This window comes from Aulonocara sp. 'chitande type north' Nkhata Bay, linkage group LG7, assembly GCF_057382095.1.
Source record: "Aulonocara sp. 'chitande type north' Nkhata Bay isolate Kocher_YH1m ecotype deep benthic linkage group LG7, A_spYH_male_GT1.1, whole genome shotgun sequence".
Taxonomy (NCBI): Eukaryota; Metazoa; Chordata; class Actinopteri; order Cichliformes; family Cichlidae; genus Aulonocara; species Aulonocara sp. 'chitande type north' Nkhata Bay.
The window spans coordinates 31,576,979-31,598,584 of record NC_141350.1 but is presented as its reverse complement, the minus strand read 5'-3'; the positions used below and the strand labels follow the sequence as shown (position 1 = coordinate 31,598,584).

Sequence of the window (21,606 nt, the reverse complement as noted above, 5' to 3'; positions counted from 1 at the left end):
ACCACCACCGGGCGGATTGACGTAGTATAGTCCCGCCATACCACATAGACCCGTATGTGTGTGTGTGTGTGTGTGTGTGTGTGTGTGTGTGTGTGTGTGTGTGTGTGTGTGTGTGTGTATAAAGACCACTGCTCTCTCATTTGCTGACCATCCAACTCTGGGGGCACAGAGAAATCAAATTTGTATTCCATCAAATTTGTAACAAAATTATATGTTTTATCATTTTAATAAATGCATCTCCAAATTGTATATTTCATTTGTTTCCCAGCAGCATCTGCTTCAGTAAACCAGAGACATTTTCATGATTGCCTTTGTGCACCAAAGAACCCTTAAAAATGTTAGTTGTGGTTACTAGTAGTCTTCACTTCTTTATTACTTTATCCAAAAAGTTTTTCCAGCAATTTATCTGAACCAAAAGTCACATGTGTGGTCAAAGCTTACACCTGACTGAGGATCCAACCACATGACTCACCTTGTGGATTGCTTGTGTTGGCAGCAAACAGTGGCAGCAATGGTTTCAGAATGTCCGTCCACTTTTTGGAAACAGTTAAGACATGATTGACAGTGTTCAATCATGAAACACCAATATACACCAAGTCTGACCTTCAATCCTTTTTCTGCCACCTGTCTGAATCAGTGTCACAGAGCCAACAATCTAACCGAAAAGCCTGCACCTCTCTCTTTCCAGCCACCTCCTCCACCTAATCTGGAGAATACTGAGGTGTTCCCGAGCCAGCTGAGAGACATAATTACTCCTGTGTGAATGAGTCTGGCAGTTGGACATGCCCAAACATCTCACCTAGGAGGTGTCCCGGTGTTCCTAGGCAAAGGCTGAACCACCTCAACTGGCTCTTTCCTAATCTGATCCCCATCACAATGACCAAACTCCCCACCTTATCTCTGAGAGGTGACCCCAGAAACCTTACACAGACAACGCCAACCAGCGATGAGTCTGTCACATTGATTCTACTGAATCTGGTCTAAAAACCAACAACGACACCTCTAAAAATAAACAACACAAAATGAGACCAAAGCAATACATGTCCTGTTTACCTTCCAGAGGTAAGGATTTGTTTTAAATACAAAAATGCCTCAGTTGTAGTACATGGACCTCCAGAATGACACCATCACCAGTGTTGTGGGTACAATGACCCTGTAGTTAACCTCTTAGTCATCACCGCACCTTTTTACATGAAAAGAACTGAGGCTGAAAAACCTTTTGTTCGTTGTGCTCGTATTGTGAAGTGATTCAGCAAGTATGTTCCCTTACTGTCTACAGAAAAGGTAATCACTGCCACTTTTCAGTGCTCTGATTGTACAAAGCTGTAATGTTGGTACATTAAAATAGTTCACACCATTTAAAACGTAAGGATTTGTGAAGAATGGGCTAATGTTCAAAAAACAGTGGCAAATTTTCACTTCGGCTGTATTCAGGTCAGCAAGCATGAAGGTTAGAAAATTATTGTGGTTGTGTCAAAGGAAATCTATTCCTGTGGATAGACTTTATAGACATGCATCTCAAAGCCACCCAACATCATCCTTTGCTCCATGCAAACAAAAACCTTTTTGTTTCAGCTGATATTGGCTGTTGTTTTGTGGGTACATAAAACATAAAACATGAGTTTTGAAGTGTATATATTTTTCATTTAACCTTTATTTATACAGGTAGTCCCATTGAGACCCAATATCTCATTTGGAAGAGAGACCTGTTCCAGACAAACATATTAAAGCTGCATATTAAAACATATTCAAATTAAATAATTATTTTGTCTAATGTACACAGACATAAAACTGCTGTTCAAAAAAACAAAGGGCACTGAAGACTGAATCCAACTAGAGTCTAAAATGGAAATAATTTGACACGGCAGGAGCAGAAAAAGGAGAACCAGGGAAAAACTTAGCGTACAAAGGGGACAGACTGCCAAAGGAACAGAGACACAAGCAGAGGCAAGGCTAACTATATAGTGAAGGCTGATTGGTAATGAAACACAGCTGGTAACGGTCGGGGAATTGCAAAAATGCTGAGGCAAAGATGGGAAGTAGAGCAGCAGGATGCATACAAGGAAATGAAATTGCCAACATGCAAGTGAAGTGAAATCGAGGACACCAACACAGAAACGAACCAGGAGAAAACATGGAAACTGAAGACGTGGTGAGAAGGCAAACACTAAGAAACAGAAGGGAAGTGGCCTTACAACATCAAACTGACAAGCTGGAATGAAAACTCACTCCCACCAGAAAACTATTTCAGCTCACTTTCACCAGACAAAAACACCCAACGCCTTACTATCTTTTAATTGTTTTTGGGTCACAGGATGTCGTGATCAGAAGTTTAAAGAAAAGATGCAATCTGAATTCATTGCATTGGAAAAGCCACACCAGTTTCTGCCTAAACAGAACTATTTCTCATCGTTACCACAGAAAAAGCTTCCAGGATAAAGAGGATTTTCATGGTATTAGTGTGTCGGGGGGAACTTTCCCATTTAGACTGGTCTGATAACATGTTTCTTATCTATTCCCTGGTATTGGACAATGGGGATCGGGTTGTATTGTAATCAGGGTCATCTTACATTCAGACCAATACGGTACATGGAGCTAGCAGGCAGGCATTTACAACCAGTCAAGATGAAGCCACCAAGTTTGGAGCCTGGATGAGCTTATGGATGCTGAAAAAGTGAAGAAGAGAAACTTATAAGTTCACCGCTCAGCAACAAAAGAGCTCAGCATCCCCAAAGACTGCAGTTAACATGCTACAGTCCATATATCTGCTTTGACTCACACACCAGCATGTTGACTATAACCGGCTTTGCATAAACAAAAGAAGTGTAGCAAAAGAAAAATCATGCATCTGCAGGATCCCCATTTATACTGTTAACTACAAAGAAAACAAAAGTGGCATGGCCAATATCATGCATTAATCACCCTGTATTGTGTTCCAAAGCCTGCAGCCTGTGAGTTGTGTCCATAGGAATGAGAGACAAACACCATGTAAAATCTGTTGTCTGCAGGGAGTCTGCAGAACGTTAAAGGTCTCCAGAGAATCCAGTGATAATGTACTGATGATGCCTCAGTGTAATGATAATGCTCTTGATGATAATAATGATGAAGGAATGTGACCTCTGCAACAAGGTACTCGGTTCAGCTAAAATAGAAATAATGTGAATTAAATGGCAGTGAATTGGTGAGTGACTTGGTTAATGGAAGAAGAGAAAGACGTTTGATTGCCATGTGTTTAGTCAATCAGAATCAGAGGAAGGGAAAAGACATTTTCATGTTTGAAGGAACACTTTTCAGCAGATAAATGGAAATGACTTTGACTTATTCAAGGGTGAGTATTAAAAGTGTACACTTTGTATTTCCCCCAGTTGGACCACTCTGTGTAACAAAAGACATAACTTCATACTGAGGCATCTCGCTCCTTTCTCTCAGTTAATAACATAATTTTAATTGTGTTTTAGGCACCAATTACCAGACAAGCATGGCAGTGACACTAATATGACATTAATAAGGTTTTTAATTAACTATCACAGCTAAACCAGGCCATTCGGCTGCGCTGAAGGATTGTAGGGCTTTCGCCACGCATTCTGCCACTGCTCCATGACATGTTCATTAACCCTGTCCTACGTCTTCTGAGGACAAATGGTGTTTCCTCCTGACCAGGGGGTTTTGCTACAGTTGACATTAAAAACCAGCAACAGTGGAGCTAATGTTAATAAGTATATGTTCTGAATGCATAATACATTTAATGTTACCTGAAGGTCACCAAGTCTGACCATTTAAAATGCCACAAGTTCTAATTTTACTCCACCCCCCACCCTTCACCACTCTCCTGCAGATATTGCATTTTATTGACTTTAGAACTTTAAAGAAAGTTTGCTATGGCTATCAAAGGCTTTCTTTTTCTTAGCTTGTGTCTGTGGCATCAAAGGCAAGACATTCAAACAGTGGATACAAGTCAAAAGATCCAATAAGAGCTTATCAATAAAGTTTTTTTAGATATTAAAATCGAATAAAGCAACGCAGTCTGCTATCAGAGCACAATCCTGATGTCAGCATGTAAAACTATTAGCCCGTCCAGTCTGGAGCTTCTTCCAATGTTGCTTGGATCATGTCCAAAGCCACAGCAGATACATTAAGATGTGGACAGTGCAAATGGCTTAGATGTGGCAGTAACACCAACGGCCGTGACATTTATGGTAAGACTGATAAGTACAAACTGCTGATCATCATGAATTTTTCATAAACAGTTCAGTCATGACTTCTGTAGTTAAAAGATTTCTATTTTATGGCTTGGTTCTCTTCTGGGACTTTTCCCACAATGTGCTTATATGAAATGACTAAAGGGGGCACAGCCAGAGGCTTGGAAAGAAGCAGCAAGACCCCCTGTACAGAGCAAAGCAAACTCCAGTCGGTGCATTAGGTATATTTCATGAAAAGAGGAGCTGAAGAGGAGGGGGGTTGCAAAGCAGCTTGCAGCAACTGCAGGCAGGCTAAAGCAGCTTAAACAGCATGGCATGGCCAATGTGTGCTGGCACTGATATCAGATGATCCCACAGGACTATAGCTGAGCTTGACGTTGTGAACTGCTTCACTTTATCCATCTGCCCAGTGCTTATTTAAAGAGTTTCCAGCCATAGTAAAAGTTCAACATGCAGCTCTTTGGTTAGGTAACTAGGTTTATCAATTAACAGTTGACATAACAGACTGTAGCTTTATTTTTTGTGGCTTGGTTTAGTTGCAGAGGTGTTGGTAGATTGGTGACTCTTTGTCTCCATCATGGTGATGCTGATGGAGGTGTTGCCTAACATTATCAACAATCCTACTTGGATAAGCAGTTAACAAAATGGATGGATGGATCCACCTTCTCCTCATCTCACGTTCAAATGTAAAATCCATCCATCCATATATCCATCCATCCATCCATTTTTTTCACTTGTTGTTGTTTCAGTGCTACATTGAGTATTAATCTTTCCAGTTATTATAATATAGGATGATCTAGACTTCAGATATTCCAAAAAATTATTACGAAACAAACATTTTTCCCTAATGTACATAAAATGTCCTCATTCCTATACTGTGTTACAGTTAGTTTTGTGAATGCAGAATTTTTCTTAATACATTTTTCTTTTTACATCAAGTACCTAAAAATGATTTCCCACACCTTAAGCTTAGTTTTTTAACATACAAGTTATAATATATATAGGTTTCATTGAAAAGTTCAAATGCAACCTCTATGTGTTTTATTACTTTTTTCTTATTCTTAAATTTATGTATGTTTGCCTCTTTTTTTTCTCTCTAAAAGAAAACACATGAAAAGATTTTACATCATTTACCAAGCAAACCAAAAGGTTTGTCATTTAGTGTTTTGGACTGGTCACAATGGATTTTAGGCTCTGAGATTCTTCATTCATTCTTTCTTTTTCTTTGTGTTTATTTATGTATGTGTGATGGATTATATTAACTAAGTCTGTGTGACACCACATTTGTCCTGTGTTTCTGTGTATTCATGTTTTAAACAGAAAATAAGCACCGTAATTGTGTATGCATGCGCACGCGGGTGTGTGTGTGCACGCGGGTGTGTGTGCGCACGCGGGTGTGTGTGTGTGTGGGTTTGAGCTGTATTTAGGTCAGAAGCTGCCAGGAAATCTGTGTTTTCTGGTCCTGCAAAGCAAAGCCGTCTGGTTCCTGTGTGTTCAGGTCGTACTCGTTTGTCGGCCCACCAAGAAACAGGCTCATTAGGCTAATTAGTGAGATTAATGCGGAGGTGACCTGCATGACAGAGGGGCTCCGGGGCCGAACAGATGGGACGGTAACACCACCAACCTGTCATTGCTGAGCAGAGTCAACAGTTCAGCACCGAACACTAAACAAGACCAACACTGACACAGAGGCTTCAGCTCCACTTTGAGCTCATCGGTGAGTGAAACTAAAACTGCACAGTACATTAGACAGAGAACCACAACAGCAATGTGATGAAATTCAGAGTGAAACACTGCTGACTTTAACATAAGAGAAACCTGCTAACAGACCAAATAGCATAACGACAAACAGACCCTCCATGCAATGTGGCTACATCTGCAGTTTCCAACGTGGAGTTTAACACTCCCTGTGGCAAAGGAATGTTGAACTTGACTCAGAAGCAGTGAGGATAGAAAGAAGTAGACGTCATGGGATAAAAGGACTTGCTGTACAAACTTAAAATTCTTGAAAAATATTTTTTAAAGAAAACTAGCTCACACTAATTGCAAAAACAGACTTTGTGTTATAAATTCTCTTTAAAAGGGATGAAGTGTAAGCCATTTTTACAACATTTATTAAAACTCATTAACTAAAGACTCTGAATTCTGAAAGCATTCAAATCTTTTGTTTGGTACTTTGCTGAAGGCCCTTTAGCTAGAATAGAATAGAAGGGCAGTTAGAGACTTATCCTGAGGCATCTAAAGTGTTGTGTTTACTGTCAAATTGAAAGGTAAGGCCGTTTTTACTCTAGTCTTACTATGGTGAAATTCATAACAAGCTTTCTTTACACTCCATTGTTCCTTTCCTTAGTTGTAAAGTCTCTGCTGATGAGATTATAACCCTGTATCATGATGCTACCACCAACATGCTTTACTGTCTTAAATATGTTGGATGATGAACAGTGAACATTACTGAACAACCACAGTGGTTTCAGAGACCTTTTGGGACTCTGTTCCATCAGCCATGCAGACACATTCACATATGCTCTCCAGCCCTGAACTCTCAGGATCAGATCTGCAATCTGCCAGGCCCCCTGATGTTTGATTGTGTCTTGTGCAGCCAACAGTCAGGTGAATTTGAGGAGAGTATGCTGGCTTCTTCAAAATGTATACAGGTAGCTGTATCACCTAAATCACACAAAGTAGTTTCTTCAGTGTGTTCATACTAATGGAGATACCTGTCACGTGTCGCTTTTTCCCTTTCTTTTAAAGAACAACTGTGAAAAATACAAGACTTTATATTGTTACTCAGACCCTGAAAGACTGACAACAAGAAAACTTGTGTTGGCAGAAGTCTGAAGTTTTTTTGGACTTTGACCATATATAGACGAGTTTGTAACCTTCTACATTACTGTACATCCAGGCAGTGCTTCAAGTTTATTACAGGTGGAATCCAGTCAGAGTCTAAACACATCTAAAGGTTTGTTAAAGAAGCTCATGAGCACAATTTTTTCCTACCCCTATTTGTTTTTTTATGTAGGGAGATTCAAACTGAAGCATGATAAAAAAATAAAGGCAACACTTTTTAATTCATTTCTTCTGCAATCTCCCTGAGGAAGCCAACCACTGCTGGTAAAGACATTTTTATCTCTGTGCTACCTAAAAAAACAAAATCGTCCCCCACCGAACCTTCCAAAATAAAACACTGATGCCTACAGCACATCTGCATCACACTGTGCTGTGAAATTCCCAACCCTAGGATGCTGGAAACTGGATCATAACAGGGGGTAAATGGCTAAAAATGTAAACATGCTGCTAATTTATGCATATAGGAAAGTGACATGAGCGATTCAGCAGCCCTGCCACAGTAGCCCTACAGCGCAGGCGTTCCTGTTTCTGAGCCCTGGGGAAGAAAACTCTCACGCATACAAACGCCATTCGTTTCTAATGATAGATGTTGGAACGACATGACAAGGACACGGTGATTCAGAGGGGGAAACAAAAGTGCAAATAACTCGATGATGTTTGTTTGTTACTGAGAGGAGGAGGCATGGTGTACATAGCTCACTGAGTCCTGTAATTACAGCCGCATCCCATCAAAGTCATCCCTCAGTGAGAAAAGTGCTCAAGGTCGTTTCTGTGGATAGTGTGAATCTTTTACTTTAATACTTCTCACTACAATTTATTTACCCGTGTGTGTGTGTGTGTATATATATATATATATATATATATATATATATATAATTATTATTATTATTATTATTATTAATTATTTATTTTTTTTACTCAGAAGTTCCTGTCATGTAATTTTGGTTCCTTAACAACTTCCATAAAGCAAGTTAAGCTGAAGAGGTCAGTCTTTTACCTTTCACCTCCAGCTACCAGCTTTCTCATGTGAGCTGTTAATTAGATTTGTTATAATATTAAAACATAAAACGGACATTACTGTGAAAGTATAGATGAAATTCAACCTCTTTCCCAAATAGTAAAACGACAAAAAAAATTGGGGGGTCTGGTAATGATGTAAAAGAAACTTCACACTGTTTCTACTAAACTGCTGATGATTTGCAGTCATCATCACAAAGTCTCTTCCTGTTCTTTTGAGTTAAAGTGAATAAAAATAAATACAAAATGAATAAAATAACAATTAAAAAAGACTCCAGAGTGTTGATGCTACTAAAAAAGTAAAGATTTGTTAGAAGATGGGCAGACTTGGAAGCATGAAAAGGAAACGATGATGTGTCTTTTGTAACTTTGTGATACCAAAAATTTTCAGTAATGGTAACAACCAAACAGTTGTGGTGAGCAGATATCAGACACCCTCGGCTTCCGCCCCTGACCCCACCCAATCCACATACCACTGGACCCATTAGGCCCTCAAGGTGGTGGGCCTTATGGGATACCAGGCACAGGTAGAGGGCAGGTTCTACCTGTGCCTGGTATCTGTTGTGGTATATTTTTATTGTTTTAATAGGTGACCAAAGGTCACACCAACCCTGACCCTTTGCCCCATTTCCTTGGGAGTCTCTTTCCCAAACAACACAGCTTTTGGGATCACTCAGACATGCAGAAATCTCCACAACAATATAGCTGCAATTCATAAATGGCTCTGACAAAGATGCTCCTATAGGTGACGTATTTCAAGTATGTCCAGTCAGACCCGAGACATGCTGGAGAGACGTAAACATTGTGCTGGATAGAGGGTGTTTCACTCTTTTATTGAAGGCTGTCATCTCTTCAGTGAGTTTTTGCTTGTGGGATGGTACCTAAATCCAACCAGTTCTGGAAACTAAACCTTTTTGGTGGAAACACATGAGCACAGGGCCTCAAATGAGTTCTTTCACGTTTGATACTTCACACTGATTCAAACTCTTCCTCTGAAGAGTAACGCTTGCAGCCTTTCACTTAAAGTACAAAAATCAGATGTGAACTTGTGTTATTGTTCTTGAACGTATCTCAGCAGGTTCAGAGGGGTATGTATTATTAAGCCTTGCTGGGTCTGACTTTGCAGCTCCCTACAAACTTGCCTCGGAATAAGAATGCCAACAAAAATCACTGTCACATCACTGATCAGACACCAGCTTCCTTCAAAACACTGCTGAGATCTAAATATGTGAACCACTTCCTCCTGGTCCACTTGTCAACTTCAATTTTGTTAAATTATTATTTTTTTTAAATCCCTCGTGGCCTTGTTCAGTCTCTGCAGCACATGTTCTGCCTGTCTTCATGGATTGTATTTTTTGATAGGCTTAAGTGAAAACCTTGCAGCAGCAGCAGGTTCATCAACTCTCAGTTTGACTCCACCTGTCTCAGCGTCCAATAACATGTCAGACGGGCACCGGCAGGTTGTTAATGACGAGGTCTGGCTGATTCAGGAGGATGACGGTCGACTGCTTTTAGCATTAATATCTTTTATGACGTGTATGCGGCCTTCAGGCTGACACACAAGGCCTTCAAATACTAGACTGCAGACATGCTTTCCACTCATAGGTGATACAGCTGACAGCCAGAGCATCTGTTGCAGGACTCCAGCAAGATAGTTCTCTGATGTCTAAGTTATGATATTGAATTGATCTCCCAAGTTGTGACAATTCAGAAAAAAGGTAAAATAAACATTCTTACGGAAAGCATAAAAATTTACTCACATTTATTTTCAAAAAGGAAAGTCAATTCTTGTTTTCACCTATGACCTTAGACCTCTGCAGAAGGAATATGCATCAACAGATGGTCCCTAAATGAACTAAACCTTTTCCTTGCACATATTTTCCCTTGTGACAAGACATGCAAATAAAATGAGGATCCTGCTAAAGACAAAGCTGTCAGAACTGACAGCCAACATGGATCAACAGCTGGCTGCATGGATCTCTGCTGCTGGGCAGATGATTATTTAAAGCAGCCGAATGTCACAGAAAGTGTGATTTTGCGAGCCAACCGCGAGGAGTTGAGGCTGTGAGCGTTCAGATCAATTTGATCTGCAAATAAATCCCCCTTTAAAAAAAAAAAAAAAAAAAGCAGTGAAGAAGGAGAAGAAGAAGAAAAAGAAGTAGAAGATGTGCTCTGACAGGATTTCAACAGCAGCAGGATGTTAAATCCGGACAGAAGTTCCTGCTTCAGGGACAAACAAAACATCAGACCAACTTTCCATCAGTTGTGCTGAATGAAAGCACACATCTTTCCACTTGGCATCAGTGCATACCAGAACGGCTCACAAAACTATGAAGTGACTTCAACTTCTTAACCCACTGCTATGCTGACTCTACACTCATTTTATTATCTCAGGTATTAATGGATCTAGAGGTAGGACCAGCTCAGCTTACAGCAGGTCCTTGGTGTCATTTCACTTTCACTATCAAAATCTACTCGAACTCGACATGTATTCTACTTGAAACCAGTTCAACAACTGAATAATCTTTGGTTTTATTTAAGGGATCTTCTAATGGCATTAAGGAGGATTCACTGGGAGCTTTTATGGATAGGCGGGACTTCATGTGGATCTATGAGTGTTTGAAAGCTTAAAAGGTGAGTACAAACCAGTTATAAAAATGTGTTATTGATGTGTGCATTGATTGTATTGATATATGTACGTGATATAAAATAGTCTTAAAATGGCTCATTGAGTGTAAGGGTGTAGCTGTCTTGGCAGATTTAAAGGAGGTCTAACTAATATATTTACACATAAAGCTAGACTTTTTCAGTGACCTGTTAAAAAGCTAAAGAGGGAACGATTGCCCTGTGGGGGAAAACTCACTGATTTTCTTTAAACCAAGTCATATCTGCTCTAATTATTACTGGTGAGGGATGGCAAATACCTCACCTTTGGACTGGATTAAAACTCACTGACTGGGTCAGGTGAAATCAACTAGCCCCCAAAGATGAGTAAATCCCTTCCAGATGGGTCTTAAGATAAAAGTTTTACAAATCTTTTCATTGTATAAATATTTATTCCCCATCCCTAATTTCAGCCTCTCAACAGGAGCGATCTGATATACACATTCACTATAATGAATCCAAATATGCAATTTTCAGTGCTACTTCTATTACATAGTAAATTTACACTACTTAGAGACACAAAGGGAAGCAAATCGTTGAACAAATACCTTCTCTAATACACATGTAGCTATGTTGGTGCTTGAGTGGCAAATTAAAGTGCAACTCTGCACAGTGTCAAACAATCAAGCCAATTATCCCAGCAGGTATTCTATGATAAAAAAAATAAGTGAGGGAACATAAAGCTTTCCCCTGAAGGTTTGCTGCCTTGTAGCTGCTTCCCCTGAAAACCAGCTTCTCTGCCTGCTCGAGTCACTTGTTAGATGATGACACCGCCACCAGAGATGATGATGATAACACAGAGAAGAAATTGCACAAAGATGGTGCAACTGCATGGTGGAGAAAACTGTTCGAACATAAAAATATTCCTTTAGTTTAACTCTACACTCCTATTTGATTTTTTTTCAGAAAGTAAAAAGAAGATAAATCAAACTCTCAGGTCTTTGGGTTAATGTTCTGTTCTTCTAGAGTAAAAAATCCCTTTAGAAGATCCACACCAACACTGTATCCTCCCAGCAAGAGAGCTGTGTGTGGATATCTTGTTCCTCTGAGCCATAGAGCTTCATTGTTGGAGAAGAACTGTTCAAAAGACATCAGTGAGCCAAACTGATGCACTCGATGACATGTTGTGTCATTTCCATGAATTCAGCCCCCTATACACCATTCTGCTGTCCCAAGTACTCGTCACCACCAAACTAAAGCTACAATCATCCACGGCTGAAAGGGTTCACCGACAAAGCAGCTATTTCCTCTTTTTAAAAAACTGCAGAATTGTAGGTCTACATGTGATATAACCATCCTTAGCCCATGAAGATAGAGCTGTAGGCAAGGAAAAAGTGGAGAGAGCTCTAAATTTGACGTTTACATTTACAAGTAGCCACAGCTCTAAATCTCAGCTATAAAGGACATGGCTCTGTTCTGGGAAATCTCCTTCGACATATACAGATGGCTAGCCAAAAGGTTGGAGGGCAGATGCTGGATTACCTTACAGAACACAATAGGCATGAATGATAATTAAGTTAGAAACAGCATGAAACATAAAGCTGAGGTAGGGGTGGGTTTCAAAGTGGCTGGCAGTTTAGCAAAACTAAGTTGAAGCAAGATAAAAAGCACATCTCATTAGAAACTGGATGTATAGACGTTTATGAGCTGAACCATCAGCTGATGTAGGCTAAGCCTGACTTCATGGCCTGTCTGAACTAACACTATAATCAATTCAATTCATCTCCCTACTGGTTATATTCAGTTATATTGACAGCAATGCCCTTATCAATTCTGCTTATAGGTCAGATTCCTTATTAATTCCCTTATTGATTCCTCATCAATTTTCAGTGTGTGGGGGGAGAAGTATGCCTACACAGATTTTCAAGATCAATGCAGCAGTAGTAATAGCTGTACGTTCAAAAACAGTGCAGAAAAGTGCACACATGCTAGTTTGGTGTGCAAACACACTAACACAATGAGTTTGCGTTTTCCTGTTGTAAACTGTCAGACAAGTGATTGTTTACAATGGACTGATCATCTGGAACGTACTCTTGTCCCTAGTAGCATCTCAGTTTGCAGTGCAGGGTTTAGTGAGGAGCTCAGGTTTTGGTCTCACCATCATATACAGTAAATTCACGTTTTGAAGCATTGACTTTAGTTGTGTGGCTGCCCCCATATTTGTTTTGCTCTGTAGAAACTGTTGTTATATGAATTGGAACTAACTGCACACTCATCCAGTAGCAGCAGTAACATAGCTAATTGCAAGGTAGTCATAGCCTAGAGCTATGCTTTCATTGTCTGTTTTACTCTAAATGGGACCATAATTTACAAAATAAATCTCTTGTATAAAATAAGATGTGAAACCCACAATTAAAATCAGAATCCAAAAGGAAAGTGTGTACCGAAGTCTCAAAACAACTGAGCAGTAGCGTCATTCAGACAGTGTTTTGAAACCAATGGCCCCCTACTGGTCATAACAGAAAATGCAAGTTTAATGGACTTCCACATTTAGCAAGATTTGTGCTCCAGTGCATGTTCCTGTCCATCTTTGTACAAACAGGCATTTCATCAGATGGAGGCAGTGTACAAAGTATGTGGTACAACTGGCCAGTGGGACATTTATGCTTGTCAGCTTCAGAGAAGGGTGAAGTTATAACTTGAACTTTGAAGTTTTTTGTGGCTGTCTTGTTCCTAGTGAACACAGTTTTTGCGTCTTTCTCTATTCAGGCCCACTTGTCAACCAATAAGCCATGATGCTTACATCTGCACAGGAGCACATCTGGGGTGGGTGACCCCCCCACCCAATTGTGTACGCAGACCAATACATTTGCAGGACCATAAAACTTGTTTAGTATATCTTTTCAGATCCCAAAGCTACAATCATCATGGTGGTAGTGATGCGTCCCTGTTGACTGCTTAAAACCTTTTTGCAATTAAAGTTAATTGTGTCCATTTGTTTTGGGGTCTTTTGGGTATAGCAACACTGTGCGACACCTGGGTATCAAATTATGTGACAATACCTTTGCAGGTAAAGATGTGGGCCTACCTGAGGGAGATGGGCTATTTAAATTGGTCCTTTGACTTAGCTAAAGTCATTTTTTGCTGGCTTTTAATATAAAACAGGTTTTAATCAAACACAAAAATAAATAAATAAACTGGCTTGAGTCGATGTTTTATATACAGCCTATTCTCCCACTGTGACTTTAAAACTTTTCGAAGCTGCACCTAAAACAAAATCGGATCAGAATATGTGTCTGAAAAATACATCCAATCAAATGAAAATCCCTCAACTGATCAGATTAAATTGTGAGGAAATCTGCCTCCATCTGCAAGTTCAATTAACTACAGTAAATTTTTAATAAACCCCATCAACACAGCGCCTTTGTTGATCTGTTTTACTTTTCAGTTTGAGTTGTTTGAGCACAAACGTGCTCAGAGTCTGATCCATGGTCAGTGTAGCAGCCATTAATTTCACACAGACTGGTTCAGACAGAGGGGAGAAAAAAACGAGAGGAAGAAGCTCTAAGCTCATCCTCAGCTTCATTCTCGTTCAGTCTCGATCTACTCCCTTCCCCTCTCTCTCACGCTCTCATTTTTGCCTTCTCAGTGTCTAGGTCTCTCGCCCTCTCTCGCTCTCACCAGTGCAGTCTCAATGATGTATGACTGCCATCACTGAAAATAATGACTCGTCTGCCCGTAATCTTTTATTTCACTGCAAGGCCGAGGTGGAGGAGGAAGAGGAGGGGGCAGAAGCTAAGAAAAGAGGAGGAAGAAAAAGAAAGGAGGTGGGGACGAGGAGAGGGAGAAAGAAAAGAATAATCTTTTATATGTGGATGAGGTGGCAGAGATACTGCCGTCTATTTGGAGGAGGAGGAGTACGAGGAAGAGGAGGATGGAGACTATAACAGGCAGTCCACACTGACTCCCCAGTGACTGAACCAACCTCAGATTTACTGAGTATGAAGAAGTCAAGTCCCTCAGAGTTCATACTGTACTCCATAATCATTTCACTCCCATCTATATGAACAGAAAATTCTATACCTCACCAAAAAATGATAATTTAAGTATATAAAAATAAAATTTAAATGAATTGATTTAATATTACGATTTCCGCTGTAATAATACATGTACATGCATTTATACTGGGTCAGTTTTTCCAAGTGTCCTGCATGGTATAAGCCCAAGGTAGGGCTAACTTGCCTCAGAATAAAGATTTCTTTCCCCACACAGTAAAAAATGGAGTGTCAATATTTCAGAGTAAACCTATTTTAACCTAGATAGAGTATTTACAACTCTATGAGGAGTAAACCAGCTCTAACATCAGAGTTAAAAGTCAGTGTAAAGTTTGTTAGTCACGCAGTGAAGACTTCACTCCACACAGTGTTGATTATTACCAGTCCGCAGGCGTGTGTGGCCTCAGAGCTCTAATGCGCATGGAATTTTCTCCGAAGAGCTGCCACAGTCAGGTAAGTGAAGTTAACATTCCCATACTGGTAACATTGTTTAAAAGGTATTTTTAAACTAAGTAGCTCTTTATAGTTTCACTGATGTCGAGTGAGGACATGTTAGCAGCATTTACCCATAGGTTTAATGGCATTCCAGTAGCTACATGCTAGCAGTTGCTAAAAGTTAAGATGTTCGTTATCTTCTCACTGCGTTGATATGAACCTAAAACATTTTAACTATGTATTTCTTCTAAATGCTGTCTAAATAATATCATTGTCACATGTCAAATCGCACAGTTTGAACAACTAAATTACCGTTTATCAGTAAGCTAATAATCGCTAATTAGCTTACATGAGCGAACATACTTTCAGAAAAAGTGGGTAACATTACCATAAAGTTAACTTTACTGGTTTATATTATTTTAAGCAAATGCCAAAGGCATACACTACTTTAGAGTTTTGCTCATTATTTAGTAAGAAATATGTATTTTGTGTAAATTAACTGATAGCAATGTTAATGACATGTTAAGTAATATTAAGTAATGTTCCTATTTTATAGAAAGGTTTAAGAGTATGGACAAACCAAATCTCTGAGAGATGCAACCAGAAGACGGATGAGAAACATACTTGAGGCTGAGATGACAGAATGACATGGGTAAGAATCAAAAATGTAAGATATAAAGAAACATTTTAAACATTGTATTATTTTTAATTGTGATGTTTAATGCCAATTATTGAATTTATACATTAGGACATCTCCCCCTAAAAGCGTAAGAGTGATGTATGCGCAGGACATTGTTGCTCTGTCTCCATATCTGGAAGACCCATATTCACAACATGGATATGTAAGTAAAGGGAACTTTTCAACATTAAATACATAATTGCCCTCAGAAATGTTGATAACATAGTCCTTCTTCGTTTATTTAATTACATAGAAACATTACTACGATCCAGAGAACAGTTCAGGATACATTGCATGGCGGTTGAAGACCATTCAAAGAAAAGCTGTGGAGGAAAGAAGCGTCTCAGTTTGCAGATCTCCCAAAAGTAAGTTCACTTATCATTTAAATGATACTGATGTAATTTGTAGGCAGGATTCAATCAAACACCTCTCTATGTTCTGTATTTTTGCATTACAGATAGAACAAGATTTCCGACTCCTGTTTTGTGAGGTCACTGGGAGCAAATTCTTGGAGAGGTGGCTCACCAATCTCAAAGCAAAGGTTGTAAAGGAAAGTCATGGACTTGTCCCCACCTCAGAGCTCTTGGAGTTAATGTGCAATGCTGAGTCAGGTACTGAAGTTGAGAATGGTATGATTGTGACTGTTTTTATTTGCCATTGTTGGTTATATAGGTAATTCTGTCAATTCAATGTATTTTTGGAATAATTCTTTGTTTATTCGTCTGTAGGCTGGGACAGTGACTTGTCTACTATCTTGCTGCTGCTACATCTGCTACCACCATCTGCACAAGGGCGAAAGAGACCAGGAAAGATGTCTGCATCTCAAGCTGTCAATAACCTCATCAAATTCCCAAAGGTATGTTGTTTAAAATATACTTTCCATCACCTCTATTTTCATGGACAGTGAGTTGAGCTAATCTACTGTCAGAGGATAGTCACTTAATACTGTTGTTTAATGTGTTGTTGTAGGCTGGAACCAGTGTACAGCAGCATCTAGACAACATCACCCGAAGCAGTCAGCCCTACCATCTTACCCAGGGATCCACAAGAAGCAGCATTCACACCTTCATTGTGATTGAGAAGCATGCACTTCCATGTAATGCGACAGGTTCTGTAGGAGCCCTTGATGAACTCTTTAGGGCCCATTATGTCTTTGGTACATCATACAGTTCATCCCTGACCAACTTTGTTACTTTTCTGCAACTACGACATTGGGGAAATGTCATATTGCTTTCTCTAGTGAGCATCATAGAACTGTGAATTGTAAAGGTTTGTTACGTTAATTAAATGACACTGAATTGAGAAACATAATAAATGCTGTTACTTTAACCTGTATATTTGTTGTTATTTCCATAATGTAGGATAGATCACAGTTATTTAGTAATATAGCATCATAAGATGAATACGAAAAAAATCACACTACAGAGAAATAAAAATGATATATTATTACACATCAGAGTGTTATTATTAAACTAAATTTGGAGTAAAATAGCTCTATAAAGTGTAATCAAATTACTCTGAACAGTGTGAATAACCCTCAGTGTTAAATATTTTTACACATTTTGTTGTTAATTTTGACACTAAATTGAGTACAATTAACACTGAAAAGTTAACACTGGCCATAGAGTAAATTTAACTCTAATTTTGAGTGGGACCAAATGTTATCTGAAGCAGAGTTCAAATCAACTCTGTAAGTGTAAAATTGACACTTGGTTTTTTACTGTGCAGCTGAAATAATTTCCACTGGAAAATATTCTTTGCTTTTCCTGCATTTTATCAGTTTTGTCTGGAATTTGACTTTGAGGAAATGGAGGAAGTCGAAAAAGCTATTGGCAAACTGATGGAAACACTAAACCATTCTCATCGCAGGGCCTCAGATACTGCTAGGTTATCAAAACCGCTGGCTCCACAGAGAGAAACGAGGTGTTTTTCGTTGTGGTCACGGCAATATTGGCCAACAAGTGTGACACTGTTTCACCCATGGATGCAGCTTCCAGCTCTGGAAAGAAGAATGCTATAACATTTTATATATTTTTTTCTTTAATGGACGGGAGGAGGCAAGTTCCCTGGTTGCGTAAAGAAATCCAGTGTATAAAAGTCTGAGGGAAAACAATGCTTATTTTCCTTAATCACCACCTACAGTAAAAACTTTCCTGTTAAACCGATGGTCTCAGTCCCTAGTTTCGCGTCTTATTTAATCCAATATGATGATTCATATTGTAAATTATGTTCCTGAATATAGTTCAAAAGTAGAACAGAGCAGAGTCCGCTTAAAAAGCCCTGGCCTCTGACTGAAAACGACACTGTCCCTCCTGTTTATAGTCATAACTTACTTGTGTGATGTGTGGCTTACACTACATGTAACAACATTAACTGTGCACACTGGAAAAAGATAGCCAGTGGGTTCAAATGTTACACCAGGTGGTCAGTGCCGAGCATTTGTTTGTGCTAAGTTGTGTATAAGAGTACACTCTTTACCAGCAATTAAAGGTAATTGTGTATCTCGATAAAACAGAGAGCCATTACAGCAACACCCCATTAATGGGTTTGTGTAATATCACCAGTGTTGGGTAAATTACTTTAAATTAGTAACTTAGTTACATTACTAGTTACTTCTCTCAAAAGTAACTCAGTTACTTCAAGTTACTCGTTACTTTCAAAGTAACTAGTTACTAGGAAAAGTAACTTTGGTTTTACTCAGAATTCTCTTGTTAATGTGTTGCTTCCGTAACTGGATACCCAGCAAGAGTGCCAGTCTTCTAGCTTGCTTACTTGCCACAAGTGCACTGTGCCACCTAGCAATAGAAAGGAAAAGATAATGTGCATATTTCCACGAGAGAAATCCCACGCCTGGACCGTCGTTGACCACCGCCATGATTCTAGCCTACGTTACAGCGTCATGTGCGCTTTTTACATCCAACGCAAAAACTGCAGTCGACGTCCTTTTAATTGTACTCAGAACTCTGAAATCCTGCCTTCCGAATAGGAAGATGTAGGTAACACCAGACTGCAGATGAGCTGCATACAGAGCTGGACTGGGACAAAAAATTGGCCTGGGCATTTTGACTACCATTATAGAAAAAAATCATAAAGCCTTTGAATGAAAACAAACGCTGTTGTGACAGTGATGTACACTGTTTTGATGGTATATATGCATCAATCTATCAATCGTTTGTTGTAAGATTCAGATAATTATTTTTTAAAAGCTAGACATTTTAAATGAGAATAAGAAAGAAAAGTATTTCTTTGTGCTCCCCTCTTCCTGTTAATGCCTTACCTGGCCCCCCTGGCAAAACTTTGCTAGACCTGCCCCTGCACAGTTACCAGCTGTCAGCTACATAAAAAAAGGATCCTGGTGTTATTTGTCTCTCAGAAACAGTTCATAACTTCCCTTCAACTCATTCTTGTCACCTAAAAGGTAAACCTGTTTCTCCATCACAGCTCTGATGATCCAGTAAGGACATCTCCTGGTTTCATCTTCATGTTTCCCTCTCACCACATATACAAACCATATCATGACCAGCAGGTTTACAGCTGTGGCTCCAGCAAACATCAGCTGATACTAGAAATTAATATTAAATAAATTCTAACAACAGCTGATCAAGCTTAAACGTGCTGCTGTTGTTTACCGCGACATCCGCTGGTTTATTCTTTCTGTGGGCGATAAACAAACAAGAGAGAAAAGCCGATCAGCAGATCATTGATCAGTTTCATGATTGAAGTAGAATCAGGAGAGAGAGGGGAGAGAAGAAGAGGCAGCTGTGCAGCAAAGACAGAATAACTCCAGCTTTGTGTCTTTTCCGGGACAAACTGCGTTCCTTTTCACCTCAATACGAAACGTGTAATATCTTCTTTTACGGGACGGTTGGCAACTCTAATAATTAACCTTATGAACAAAATAAAGTTCAACATCAGTAACATCATAGCACCCACCCAGCTGTATAGAAACTCCGTCATGCTAGCTAGCACACAGTACAAAAAAGTCAGCATAACGAAAATAAACTCCACCTAAACTTGGTTCATATCTGACCCAGATAGACTGCAGGTCATAACTTCTTACCTAAAGTTCAGTTCGCCTGACACTCGGACAGGCGGCTGCCTCGGGTCTCTGCTCCTCCTGCCTCCCCTTTCCTTCATCCACCTGCTGGCCTCCACCACTTGCTAATGTTACTGAATCTGTGGAAGCTCCGCGATAGCCACCACACGAAGTAACGAATAACGACCCTATCTAAATCCCAGTAACGACTAACGCGTTCCTGATTTTGGCATAATAACTAGTTACCGTGCTCGTTACCACAATAATAACGTAGTTACTGTAACGCGTTACTTAATAACGCGTTAGTCCCAACACTGAATATCACCAACCGATGGGCTAATGTTGTGTCCCTTTTGGATGGAGCTCAAGAGGTCTGTATTCATGACCCTGAGGCTCAGTAGCACTGAGTAAGGTGACATGTTAGTGCCAATATTAAAATCAGCTTGTTTGGTGTGTTTAGTGTCTTAAAATGACCACTGATGGAAATGTCCATAGTTTTGCAGTCAATTTAAAACATGATAGCGCGATATGAGAGGTTCACGAAATTTTCATAAAACACTCTAAATCTAAACCACATCTGCTCTTACTACATCCCAGATTTTGAGCTTTACTACTTTTACCACATGTGCAAATTAGCATAAATGAGTAAAATGAGTATATTTCTATTTGATGTTCTGCTTTCCTGGAGTTTATTTATGTAGCAACTATGTTTTGATGATTTGTAAGAAGTTTTTGTATTTATTACGAACGACTGTGGAGGTGATCTGAACTGCATCAGTCATTGTTATCTTCCCGTCTTCTCCATCCAAAAACGAGCCCAGAAGAGTTTTAAGCTGCTGCTCATTGGGCTCGTTAACAATGTCTCTTTCGTTAAGGATCTCTCCGCTCATTAGGCATCTCCTTCCTAACGAGCCGTCTCCTGACCTTGGAGTTGTGGGGTTTTTGCCAGGGGGGCCTAATGAGCACACTCTGAATGTCCTGTCGGCATATGGAGGAGCTGCCCAGGCATCTTGGCTGAAGATGGGGCCTCCGCAGGAAGAGCTGGACTTCCTCCAGAAGACATCCCGCCAAAATGAAGAACATGAATAGCTTGTTGGCATTGTTCATCTTATCCTGCTGCTATTATCATTTCTAAAACCTCTTAGTTTATATCATCATTTAAATGAGTTGATTTTGTTACACAGTCTATTTTTTGTGTGTTCTATTGTGTTCTCTCTTTTTTTGGCTTTCTGCTTTTTTTTATTTGTAGAATTTCCAATGAACGTTGAGACTGAACCTCAGGCTTTCTTTTATACAGAAGCACATTAATATCACACTGTGATAATCCTCCTCTGTGAGTTCTATCAAAACAGGCAACAATAAAGTGCTTCATTGTACAAACCGAGATTCTCCTCCAGGAGTTTTTTTCCCTCCTTTTTCCTTCACAGTTTCCTTGAGTATTGAAGGGCCGAGGTGGAGATGGTCCATGCGTGCACCGTATGGTGAGCGGGGACACATGCAAACACTCAGGGCTGTGTGTGTTGGCAGTAGCTGTGGTGTTGTGGGTAATTTGGTCAGATATGGAAGAAATCATGCCAACAAGGCTCCAAGCATGCAGAGAGCAGACAGGAACTAATGACCTTCACACACACGTTACACACCAACCATATGTTTCTGTGTGTGTGTGTGCCTAATGTCTGCATGCCTGTCTGGTTTTGGGTTTGGGTCATCTTTTAATTCATTTGTTTCCTTATG

At 39.6% G+C, this 21,606-nt stretch overlaps 1 protein-coding gene and 1 long non-coding RNA gene across 2 annotated transcripts in view; one reads left to right on the top strand and one right to left on the bottom strand.

The window, feature by feature from the left end:
* dcc (DCC netrin 1 receptor) overlaps positions 1-21,606 on the bottom strand; it is a 375,235-nt gene that overhangs the window by 309,199 nt on the left and 44,430 nt on the right. The window lies entirely within an intron of this gene.
* Positions 15,214-16,413, top strand: LOC147325495 (uncharacterized). Its single transcript, XR_015130569.1, has 4 exons — positions 15,214-15,809; positions 15,906-15,999; positions 16,090-16,201; positions 16,294-16,413. It is a non-coding gene; the product is annotated as an uncharacterized LOC147325495 (long non-coding RNA).